We start from the raw sequence: 12413 nt of genomic DNA, 5'->3' as shown, positions 1-12413 counted from the left end.
ACGAGGGGGCAGGACAGCAAGCACAAGCAACAAGGGGGGGGCAGGACAGTAAGCACAAGCAACGAGGGGGCAGGACAGCGAGCACAAGCAACGAGGGGGGCAGGACAGGAAGCACAAGCAACGAGGGGGGCAGGACAGCAAGCACAAGCAACGAGGGGGGGCAGGAGAGCAAGCACGAGCTACGAGGGGGGCAGGACAGCAAGCACAAGCAAAGAGGGAGCAGGACAGCAAGCACAAGCAACGAGGGGGCAGAACAGCAAGCACGAGCAACTAGAGGGGGCAGGGGAGCAAGCACGAGCAACAAGGGGGGCAGGACAGCAAGCACAAGCAAAAAGACGGGGCTTAAAGGGAGTGACGCCCCTCTCCTCCAATGGCTGGCCAGCATTTACGAGGCCAGCCAATGGAGAAGAGGGCAGGTTAATGCCCCGTACTAAGAAACATTAAATCTTCGGACCGAACTGCGCAAGCGCAGCCTACGGTCCTCGACCTAAAAAACATGGGTATGAAAAAATAAGCAGAGATGGCAGGAGGTTGATAACATTTTGTGCTCGGCTTCTGCCCACTGCTCAGGACAGAGCTTGGGAATTTTCCTGTAGATGAGGACACTGCTTGAGAAAATGGCCGGTACCTCTGTGTCAATGCCGTCTTTCAGCAGATGTCAATTCTTTCTGATACTACCTATCTACATAGGCTCCTCTCCAGGACTATCTACTAATGGGGTCAAACTGTAATACAAAATTAGCTAATGGTTTAGTTTTGATTGCTCTATTTCCACCAAATATGCTGGGTCTTTCAGATCTTTAGGTAATCCTGGATAAAATGCATCAGCTGCCTCATCAGTCCATCGAGCCTGAGTACAGGTTCTGGAAGTGTGCTATATATTGGGTTAACTCTTGAACACCTTTGTGTAATGTTAACAACCCTAAATGTGCTTCCTGAGAGGCAAGTGTCTTCTAAAAAATAGAATAAACCTGAGCTAAAAATGGGTGGTACAATACTGCACAACAGAGTCGGCACATTACATCTAGTATGGAGAAGATCATGGCGGTATCCTGTTGATAGGTTTGCGACTTAGCCATGAAATGTAACTGACATTGTGCCGAAGAGAAAAAGGTATTTGGATCTCCAGTGTATTTTCTTGGAGGCGCCATGGATGAGGCAAATGCCACTGGTTGAGAAACAAGTTGATCCATAAAGGAGAGACTGGCTGAGTCAGGTTATGATGGCACAACACTACAGAAGGGACAAGCTTGTGAGGTAGAAGGTGGATGAGTGGTTCCACTTTGCAAGTAATTTTCTCTATCAAGCAGGAGCACCCTTTCTGCTCTGGCTGTATTTAGATTCCTCCGTATGCCTTCTGCAGCTTATGATAATTTGGCAAATACACTTTCTTGCACATCCATTGCAGCTTGGCAACCTGTCATTACGAGAATAGAAGACTTCACAGCTCATCCGCCCGCCTTCCAATTTTCTAATGCCCTTAACCGTGTTTACCCTTCCGAGGTTGAGGATGTAGGATAAGGAGAAATTGGAAAACAGAGTTAGGGTAGAGAGAGACATCAACATTGGTCTAGCAGATTGGCTAAATAAATCAAGAGCACATTGCTTCCTATAAAATGAGGATTTCATTAATACCGCAAAAACGCTTCATAGCATTCAAGGCAACCCAAAGCAGATACATGTATCTTGGGCCAAGTGTCAGTTTGAGACTAGCTCCTATTGGAAGGCTACAAGAACAATTGGGGAGAGTTAAGTAGCAAGCAGTTACTCAAACCCAAAGGGGGATCCCAAAAACTCAAATAAGGTGTGCACGAAGGAAGGGGGCCAGGTGTTTGTATTTGTATTTATATAGCGCACTTCTACCCAGAGGTCTTGTAGCTCTGTATTCATACCGCTGTGGAACCCATCCTGACTTTCCTGTGAAATGTCCACTCCTGGGCACACCCAAGGTGAAGCCAGGCATCCAAGTGCTGCTGGGGCCGTTGTGGAGATTAAGCAAGCTTTTACCCAGAGTCATAGAGTGGGACCCATGATTAGACTAGGCACCAAGGCGAGAATTATCAGGTCCGGGAAAATTGAGTCCAAGAGCCGCCGAGGCGGGAATTGAACCCTGGTCCCTGGCCAGACCTCTGCATCAGGGTCTGCCGCTCTAAGGTGAGCAAACTAGTCAGCAATGAAAGAATCCACTAGCTATGAACATCAACAGGTGCCGACTAGAAACCAGCACTGGTTTTTATACAGTCAGAAACACTTTTAACCCAGAAGTGAAGGATCATAAAACCGGACGACAGTGACTACTGTCTTGGGATGGGAAATCAACCATTAAGAAAGCAGAGGTTATAGAAACACAGTGGCCATTTTGAATCAGGCAAAACTCTAACCATTCACAAGGTAGACAGCACGATGAAAACACAATCTCCACTGCTATTGTAATGACCATCTCTGCAATCCCCTAAAACCAGCAACCTTAAACCTGTAACGCCCTGTGGTGAAGACAGAGAAGCAGGATTTAACTTTCTGCACATTCTGTTGACCTCAAGAACTCCTCAGTAAGTCTGGACAATCAAATTGCATCAGATTATGGCTGAAAGAGCCAAGCTAGACTGGTGCTTTGTCTTTCTGGATATGTGGAGAGGAGCACAGAGAATGCCTCCAGGGACACCCACTGTGTCAGTCTTCAATGGTCCAGGTGAAGCCTTGTTGTTGCTTATGTTCACTTTTACATGGCCTACCTTTTCCCATACACAGCTCTTAATATGTGCAGGCAGTTAGTTGCAGGTGGTTGACCTCAGGCACTCATTTTTAGGCATGGGACTTATTTATCATCATTAAACATTAACCTAGAGCAAGGTAGAAAAATTCTTAAAAGGGAGAAAGAAAGATGGGAAATAAATCATAAACTAAGGGATAACAGGGGATGACGCGCAAGGGTAAAGTAGAGATTCAGGAAGAAAGAGACATGAGATGAGTCAAAACTACATAGCCTTCATGTTCAGCCACTTTGGCAGCACTGGATGGGGGCCCCTATGAAACTATGAAAAACTATGGACCTTGTACTTATTTTTCTTTACAAATTAAGCAGTGCTCAGAAACCAATTTTCAAAGGACCCAGCTAGTCACAGTTTAATAGAATTACCAGAGGCAAGCCCCATCTGCACTCATAAGCTAGCAACAATTTCAGGAACTAAGCAACCGAAGTCACCTTATATTTCCATTGTCTTTCCCACCCCACCATGTCAGATACCACTCTCAAAATGCACCCAAGAACACTGTAGGCAGATCAGACTTAAAACGTTTCTCAATCCTCTACCCTGCCACTACAATTTCTAAATGCATAGAGCTGATCACAATACTGTGGTAATGCTGAAGACTCATTTAGCGAATTAATGTTCAAGCATGAAATCTGGCATTACTATAACCAATCTCCTGTTTTTCAAACACGATCCTGAAATATTATCCAAACCCGCACACTGCCTTCAAGAATCTGGAAATGCTTGATGTAACAGGAAATTGCATGTTGAACAAGATGCAGGCAATCAACATTTACCCGAATAGCACAGGAACAGCACAGTCGTTTTTCTAGGATCAAAACATGAACTTATATTCTTGAAGGGGAACTTCCATGTTCTTTCCAGGGCCCAAAATTCCATCATGTCCACATAAGGTCTATCATCCCCAACACCCACAAACCGTGACTCACAACGTCTACCAATGAATAGCGCAAAAAAAGTCCAAAACATTCACAAAACATCTCAAATGCCTCTACAATGAAGGCCATGCTCCCAAACAGAGATAATCACCCTGAACATCACGTCTCAAGGTTAAATATGATGCAGAAACGATCCAAAGAAAAACACCTTGTCAGCGGGCTCAAGATGCACAGAGAGCATTATACCTGCCCCTCTCCGTACCATCTCTGGCTTTGTGGGAGCACCTTTCCATTATGAGAGGGACTTCTAGCCCAGAAGCGGCAACCAAAGAGGGCATAAACATCTCCATCAACCGCCCCTTACACCAATTGGAGACATTAAAATAATTACCTCTGCTGGTCCAAACCCTAGCTCAGCCAAATCCATTTGGCAGAGTTACTTTATTTTATGAGTATGCCATGGACATGCAGGGACTCTTCATCAAAGCAACTCTATGCATGTGTATTCTGTAAGAAAACACTAACCTTGAAATCCTGATCCTACAAGAGCAACAGATGTTTCCACAGCTCTCTGAATCTACAGCAAACCATTACACAAAATAATATGTTGGTCAGCCAAAAACCCGAGAATGGGGAATGAGATAAGAGAGAAAGCAGAGTCACTAGATGTCAACCCTCAGATTCAGTATTTAGCTGAGCATTGCCTAAAGCTGGATAAGCGCTGGTATCTAAGAAATAAGAAGAGATCTTTAACATCTTATCAAGCTTGCTACAGAGTCTAATGTCTTCTATCTTGTTTTACATACTTTCAGAATGTCTCTGTATTTCCAACTCTTCAAGGTTGGATGGAATTATGAGTTTTCCTAAAACTGAAGGACAATTGTTATTGATGAACTAGATGTCAAAAGATAGCACGTGTGTCTCACTATAAATAACTACCTTCTGTCTATGAGAACATTATCCATGATTTCAAAATACAGTCAAGGTAGTTGTTTCATAATCTGCATTGTAACACACATTAGAATTATATGGTTACCAAGGCCATAAGCAATCATTTCTCCAGACTAAATTGTTATATTAATTTGGCCTGGGTGGAATTTCAATTACGCTGGAGTAATCAGAGTTATTTTGGTTATTCCGCTTTACTCTTGATGCAGAATTACCATTAATAACACAATCATGCCCATTTGTGTAATTAAGAGTAATTTGGGGGAGCACCTTTAGCGAGCGGCTGGTTGCGCTCACTATTCATGTTCTGTTGCATTTAGCGCTATTTCTTAGCGCAAAATACATCCTCACGTTCATTATGGTTACGGGGGTCATTTTTGTGCTAATTAAATCTAAATGCAAAATTACTCCTCTTGTGTAATTCCACCCAATCTTGCATAATTGTGGGGTAATTCTGCATGATTACACTATATGGAACTACGCAAGTTATGCCTACCACTAATTTTTACACATATATGCATCAAAACTAAAAGTATAGCAACGTTTTTGAAGTGAAAAGGATTCTTCCTGATCCTCCAGTCAAAAAGCAAGGCATGTAAAAGAAAAATTAGTTTAAAATCCTAAAGGATCGTTCTGAACCATCGCTTAGAAAATAGTGAGTCTCCATAAGAAAGATAAACACTATACAGTTTCAAAGAATTTGAGTCTAGCAACAATTTCCTGGGTGCAGCAACAATGTATCTCAATTGTCTAGCAAGCATAATCTTGACCCAAAGGAACGTATACTCTCTCTCTTCAAAATGGCCGCAACAACTTGCAAAACGTTTGAGAGTAATGCAGCTTTATGAGACAAATAATGTCCTTAATTGTACAGTGTGAAGTGGTGAATGAGTGGTAAGTGTTTTCAGATGTTTAAAAGGATATGTCCAGATAACTTGAGAGGGTTATAGTTAGGGTGGCTTTCTTGGTTCCAGAGTTGGATCTTGAGGTCACATTTGAACTGAGCAAAGATGTGGGTGGCCCAGAGTTGTGGCGGGAGGGTGTTTCAAAGGAGGGATCTAAGTTATGCTAACTTATAACACGTGAAGGGCATAAGGTGATTTAGGAAGGATCAACCGGTTTTTGTGACTCTTAGGGACATCATGGAGTCTGACGGTAATGAGTTCAGTGATGTAATGAACAGAGGCCCAATGGATGGCTTTGATAACCAAAGTGAGAAGTTTTAACTGTACTCTTTGTTCAGTGGTAAGCCACGCTGCTTGGTATCTCTGTTGGGATATAAGTGTGGTTCTGTGCAGGTTGAATTAGGTTCTTTCAGCAAAGTATATTGCTTCCTCCAAAGGAGAACAATAATACTAGGGCAGAACTATCAGGAAGCTATTGCAGCAGTCTAATGTGCAAGTGTGTTAATTAGAGAAGCAGCCATCTGGAAAGGTAGGATTATGTGAATTATCATTAAATTAACAAACTGGCCACGCGCTGCAAATATATGCTATATGAGCCATAAATTAAAGACCCCATACTCACAGCTGATTTGAATCTGATGGAAAGGATTCTGGCAGAGAGGGGGGTGGTCACTCTCTCGGGCCCTCACTCACCCCTGCCTTTCGATCTCACACTAGGCCTGACTTGCCCCAAAGCTCTAAACGTTCCCTGGGCCTCATTCTCTGCCGGCCATCATTCTCTCTCTTTTCCTGGTACTCCTTTCCCCTTGACGTCACTCTCCCAATAAACCTCACTCTCCCGATGGCCTCACCCTATCCTTTGCCTTAGTCTCCCATGGGCCTGTCTCTTCCACGGCCTCGCTCTTTCTGGGCCTCACACTCCCCTGAGATCTGTTCTCACCGCAGGCCTTGTTTTCCCTCGTCACATTCCCTTTGACCTTTGATCTCACGCTTTCCATCAGCCTGTCCCTTCCCAGGGCCCTCGCTCTACCAGGCCTCACGGCCCAGAATGGGTTTCAGTTCCGATTGTCCTATCTTTTTGTCTGTGCCCCACTCTTTCCAGGAACTTCAATGTCTCTTTAGGCCTCGCTCCCACACTTTAGAGGACGGTGTGTTTTCTCGTTTGACTGCAGTAACGTTCTTGTCCATGCAGGGCCTCACCTGCTCGGGCTGCAGGAATAATGAAATCTGTTTCTTCCTCAACGACGGGCCATATAACCCGGCAGGTGCCCACCTTCCCAGCCTCACCATCTTACAAAACCTCTCGGAATCCCTTTGAAAAGTTAACCATTAACCAAATTATTTCAGAGCACCCATCAAAATATACGTTTTTAATTGTTTTTATTGTCCTCAAGTCTTCAAAGCAGGCCTTCTTTGAAGTGCCACTTCTGGCGTGATTTATGCGGGGCCTTTCTGAGAACTCCGAGCGCTCTCTGCAGAGGTTTCTTTCCAGAGGTTGTGCAAGAGCCGAGTCCCTCCTTCTGCAAACACAGAGGTACACCTGAGATAAAGCGCGGGGCACCGGCCTCCCCCGCCACCACCACCCGTGCCGCCCTCTCTAGGAGTGCCAGGGGTTAGGGTCCTGAGATAAGCAAATCTGGGAGTAGGGAAGAATAATGCCAGCCATTTATCGAATGCACACAGCAAACTGTAGCCTCTGGCACCGGAATCACAGGTGCTATTGTTGCCTCTCTCAATGGTACTCTCTGTATTGCCCTCTAAAGGGTGAAAGGTGGAATCAGCCCGCCAAAACTTAAGCCAGTGTCCCACAGGTTAAACAGAATGCTCTGGACCCATACGACCTTTCTGCACATCGTTCTGAAGCCCCTCCACCTGCAGGACTCACACATCACCTCCCCATCTCTGTGTCCTTTCACTATCACCTTCTGCATGGGCTTATTTTCATCTCCTCCATCAAACCCCTCTAAGACACACCCCTTCTGACCTGTAAATACTGCGTTTTCGTTTCCTTTGGTGGTGTCAATATTTTGATAGTTCTATATTATCTCCTCCAAACACTTTTTCCTACAATCGTAATTACAGTGAGCACATATATGACCATTGTGCAGTGTGCTCCGCAGAGAGGCCCAGGATTGGATGACCCCCTTCATAACCTAGTGACAGACACTGGGAGACACTAGCAGTACCCTGAGTCTCAACTGTGGGGCTCTGATCCAGACCCGCAGCAGCACCCACCCACTTCCTGCACTCATCCATAAACCAATGGGCACGTAGAAAGATCTTTCACACAACTCAGGACAGCTAGCAAAGTTACTGCGCTGCATTGCGTGAAAGAAAGACATATTCACAGAGATATGGAGCATTTCTGCTCTCTCCTTGCTCTGTGTGAAGCCTAACCTCAGTGCAGGCACCCTTGACACAGAGTGCAAGGATGCCTGCATTACGGGCAGGATTGTTTTTGTGCAGGAAGATACACCTTCCTGCAAAAAACCCAATCCTTAAAGGCATTTTACTCTTTCCATTTGTGATGCGGATTGCTGAACACATAAAAAGAGGCGTAACTGGTTCTTGTGGATCTTAGGGATTAGGTACATTATTGGCATCGTAGGGAAGTCGTTTTCTAGGACCAAACACTTTTCCTGGCTAAGTAAGCCCTCATTCTTGCATGTCGTCAGCTCGGTTTGGTATTGCATGTTGACTTGTCTTACTTGCTCAAAACTCCATCTTGCATAGCAATCAATGTCATTTAACTGCCCGTATGACTCCTCAGTGTAGTCTGCCAGATGCCACAGGACAATTTTACCACCCTTATCAGAATTTCTAATTAAAATGTGGTCAAGCGATTGCAATTTCTTGATCAGATTTTGATACCTGACATGTTGATAGTTATTCTCTGTGTTGCTTGCTTCAACTTTTTCACTTCCTCAACCACCTTGTCATTAAAGAGATCAATGGAATTTCATCCTGAATGCAGCAGGAGCTGGCTTTGGTTCCACCCGGAGGGAGGGTGAGGGGGCATGTGTTTTTTCTATGCTCCTCCCGGGCAGGAGCAATCTCAGTTTTCCTGCCCGCAAGAGTGTGGGCAGCTCCTGTTGGGTGGGAGCGCACATTTTTTCCCCTGGCCATGCTCTTGCAAGTAGGTAAACTGTGTCCTGTGGGTTGGCTACCCAGAAGACGGAAATAGAGCTGGCCCCAGGGGATGGCCTGGGAAGGGGTTCCATGCTCCGGTGACCCCTGTAATTAAATATTAGCCCCGGGAGATAGGGTCCAATGGGGCCTCAGTGAAGCTTTTGTGCCACCATCCCCTTTTCAGGAATGTTGTCCCTTGGGGTTCCCAAGGCCTTTGGAGGCTCGTTGAGGGGTGCCTTCCTTTTAATTTATTATCGGCCCTGGGGGATGTAGTCCCATGGGCCTCTGAAAGTCTCAGGATGGGGGCCATGTGCTCCTTCACCTTTATTTCAGAATTGGCCCCGGAAGAAGATGTCTCTGGGCCCCTATAAACTGTTTGTTGAGCACCCTCAGGCCCTGGCCCACCCCCAGGTGTTTATTCATTTTGAGCGCTGGAGCCCACACTTTTTCACATTAATTTTGACACAGATTCATGAATCCACCATGATTTTGTGGTAATATTAAAAAAGAAAAACATTTTGGCCCAGGAACCCCTTCACCAAGCCTGGAGGACAGGGTATCCCTACCCTGCCCCATTATATATGCTTTTTACGTTTTTTTCAGGACAAGTGACTAAGGCCCAAGTTCTAAGATGGCACCTACAACATCATTGCCAATGTGGTGGCAGCCAATTAGATCTCATCTTGAGATCTGACTGCTCTGTGGATCGTTTGAAGCATCAATTAGCTATACATTTTAGCCTTAATTTCGCAAAAACTACTGAACAGATTTACACCAAATCACGTAAAAGCATGCTTTCTGGACCTCATTTGGTGTAATTCCATTTAGTCATTTTGGTGGTAGCTGTGTCTAATTTTCCTATAGAAAATGGCATGGAGAAAACGTGTTTGGGTCCACCCCTTTTTTCTAAGCCCCCTTGAAGGATCACTCTGAAAATTTCTTGGAAGAAGCTGAAGTGGCAGAGAATTTTTTGGGGAAAGTTTTGTGAAGATTCTTCAAACGGTGCCAAAATTATGAGCAAACAATCAATTATTAAAACTACACAGTGGCAACGGCAACTGGGATATATATATCATTGTTGAATGAGAAAAATTACAAGTAGAGATGCTGTATTTCTAGTAAATGTATTATACAGATATTTATCACAAATACCCATGAATGGCAAAAATATGTCTTCTATGTCTATAGTAGAACAGATCACGTGTTTAATAGGTGTTCACTGTCACTTTAAAAGCACTATCCTATGCAACATTCATTTGTCGAGTGAGCAAGCGGCTGTGTGCTGCGAAATGCGTCTTGGCTTTGGGAAAATAAAATCATCTTAAGCACTTACTCTGGGTCTGTGTCCAGTGTTGTGGCGAGTGGCGCTCGATACAGCGCGAGCCAGCGATTTGGATTTGTTGTATATTAAGGACTGATAGTTCCGTTCAGTCTTACACGGACCCCTCCTCCCGCTGTGGTTGGCGCCTACTATGGAACACCACTTCCGGGGAAACCTGGAAGAGAAAAATCGTCCATGAAGGAAGCGAGCGCCTAACCCCCTGAATCGGAGAAGCACCTGGCGTTCATCGGACCTTTGATGAGTCGGCTGACGAGGCGGAAGAATCAGAGAAATAAGACCAGGTAACAGACACAACAAGATATTTGGGGTGGAGGAGTGTGCTCCGTTTGTTTAGTACCAGGATATATCAAACAAAGCCTGCGAAGTATAAATGGACATCTAAGTGTTAAAATTTCCCGTAAATGTCATCCGACATGTTGCGAGAGAGGGAGGCGGCGGCTACGGAGATGTTCTCCGACACCCCTCAAGTGACACAGAACGTAAGGCAATGTGAAACTGTCAATAATACCAATACTGACTCATTGCAATACAAAATTAAGTTATTAGAAAAGAAAATGAAAATGGAAATGAGCAAATGGTGGGAGTCTCGGTCTCTTCAACGTTATATAGAAGTGGGGCGTATCCCACGTGGATTAAGAATATTGACAGCCCCCTCATACGAAGACCCCAACCCAGAATTAATGCGTGAGTGGGCCGACTGTAATTTGGACTCATCGCGCAAACTCACATTGATATTGATAAAATATGCGGATATAGACAGGGCACGCCTCTTTTCTGAGATAGATGCAATCAATAAAGAGCTGGAACAGCTGGGACCGGCCGAGGAGATAGCGAAACTTCGCAAGGATATGCAGGCATGCATCAAAAAGGAGGAAGAAAAAATAAAGGAACGTAAAGCCCAGAAGTTTCAGAGAGATAAAACCGATTACGAACGGGGGCAAATTTTCACTTTTGCTAAAAAGTATGATGCCATGCGCAAGACACACCGTAAGAAAGGATTGGCAACTGGGACGGATATCAGCAGTACCCATAAAAGAAAGGTAGGCAACAGTGATTCATCCTCATGCGGCCAAGTCTCCTCTAATAGCGAGTCTGAAACTGAAATGAGAGACTCCAGGGATGAGGCGAACACAGTCAAGCCATCTCCCGGCGAATAAATGATTTTTTTATTTGCACAGAGGCTGGCAACCCTAAAACCAAGAGTTCCACGGAACGCAAGCACACGTGGGCAAACTACAGGCGCAGTCAGAGACGCAAAGCCAGCAGAACAAAATGCAAGCGGTTACAAAAAGAAAACAAGGGGCTATTGGAGGAAAAAATAAATCAAACTGTAGTGAATTTATCCTCAGTAAAGTTGTCTACAGATGAAATAAGAACGTTAAGCCTGGGCCTTTCATACTGTCCACCTCATAACTTTGTCTACGCAAATGCTCGGATGGATATATATAAGGGAGTTCGAAAACAAAAATTAAAAGAACTTTACGTGACAAAAAGAAAACAAGAGAATGAAAATAGTCAGCCATCCAGCCAATCAAGTGAAACACTATCAGATTCCAACACACTTATGGAGTTAGAGGAATTATAGAATGAAGCCACAGACCCAAATACCAATACGAGTCAGTTAGCACAAGACAACACGACCATAGCCACCAAAAGTGCAGGCTTGACCAATCTGAAACCGAAGTCAACATTTACGCCCATCACAACACATGATTCAATTGATATATTTTACGATGTGATTACGAACAGAATTAAAAAACTCAACAAGAAAGTAAATATGACCACCAAACACGATCGCAATCAAGATCATAAATACCATCAACTCATGAAGAAATTGAAAAACAACAAAGAAATTGTCGTAAGAAACAGTGACAAGGGTGGTAATATTGTATTGTGGTCCCAGCAGGAATACAAAACAGAGGCCTTCAGTCAATTAAATGACAGGAACTGCTATACAAGAACTGATATAAAAACCACAAAAGCAACATATCAGACATATTACAAGAAACTATCTACATGGCGCAAAAAGGACCTTATTAATGAAGAGGAATTTAAATATTTGAGGAACGATAACCCTGTTGTTCCAACGATTTATTTTATTCCAAAAATTCATAAGGATTGCAAAAAACCTCCAGGACGCCCTATCATCAGTGCCCGTGATAGTTTACTTGAAAAAACTTCAGTTTATGTTGACTTTTTTCATCAAAGTTACATAAAAGCATTACCGTCATATGTGCGAGATACACGTGATTTTATCAACAAAATCAAGGACATTGTATGGAGTCCAGACTTTTTATTAATCGCACTTGACGTATCAGCACTGTATACGAGTATTCTACATGAGGATGGCATCACAGCAATACAACATTACTTGGCGCAACGGTCTCATGTTTATCAAGAACATAGTGAAATGTTAATTGCCATGATCAAATTTTGTTTA

At 44.0% G+C, this 12413-nt stretch overlaps 1 long non-coding RNA gene across 1 annotated transcript in view; it reads right to left on the bottom strand.

The window, feature by feature from the left end:
* The window catches only part of LOC144755229 (uncharacterized), a 207077-nt gene extending 196979 nt beyond the window's left edge, over nucleotides 1–10098 (bottom strand). The window contains exon 1 of the long non-coding RNA XR_013594856.1: nucleotides 9965–10098. This is a non-coding gene — a long non-coding RNA (uncharacterized LOC144755229). The remainder of the gene's footprint in view (nucleotides 1–9964) is intronic.
* Nucleotides 10099–12413: the final 2315 nt, after the last annotated feature.

This window comes from Lissotriton helveticus, chromosome 5_1 (assembly GCF_964261635.1).
Source record: "Lissotriton helveticus chromosome 5_1, aLisHel1.1, whole genome shotgun sequence".
Taxonomy (NCBI): domain Eukaryota; kingdom Metazoa; phylum Chordata; class Amphibia; order Caudata; family Salamandridae; genus Lissotriton; species Lissotriton helveticus.
Note: the sequence above shows the minus strand (reverse complement) of the source record. Positions and strands in the feature narration are given on the sequence as shown.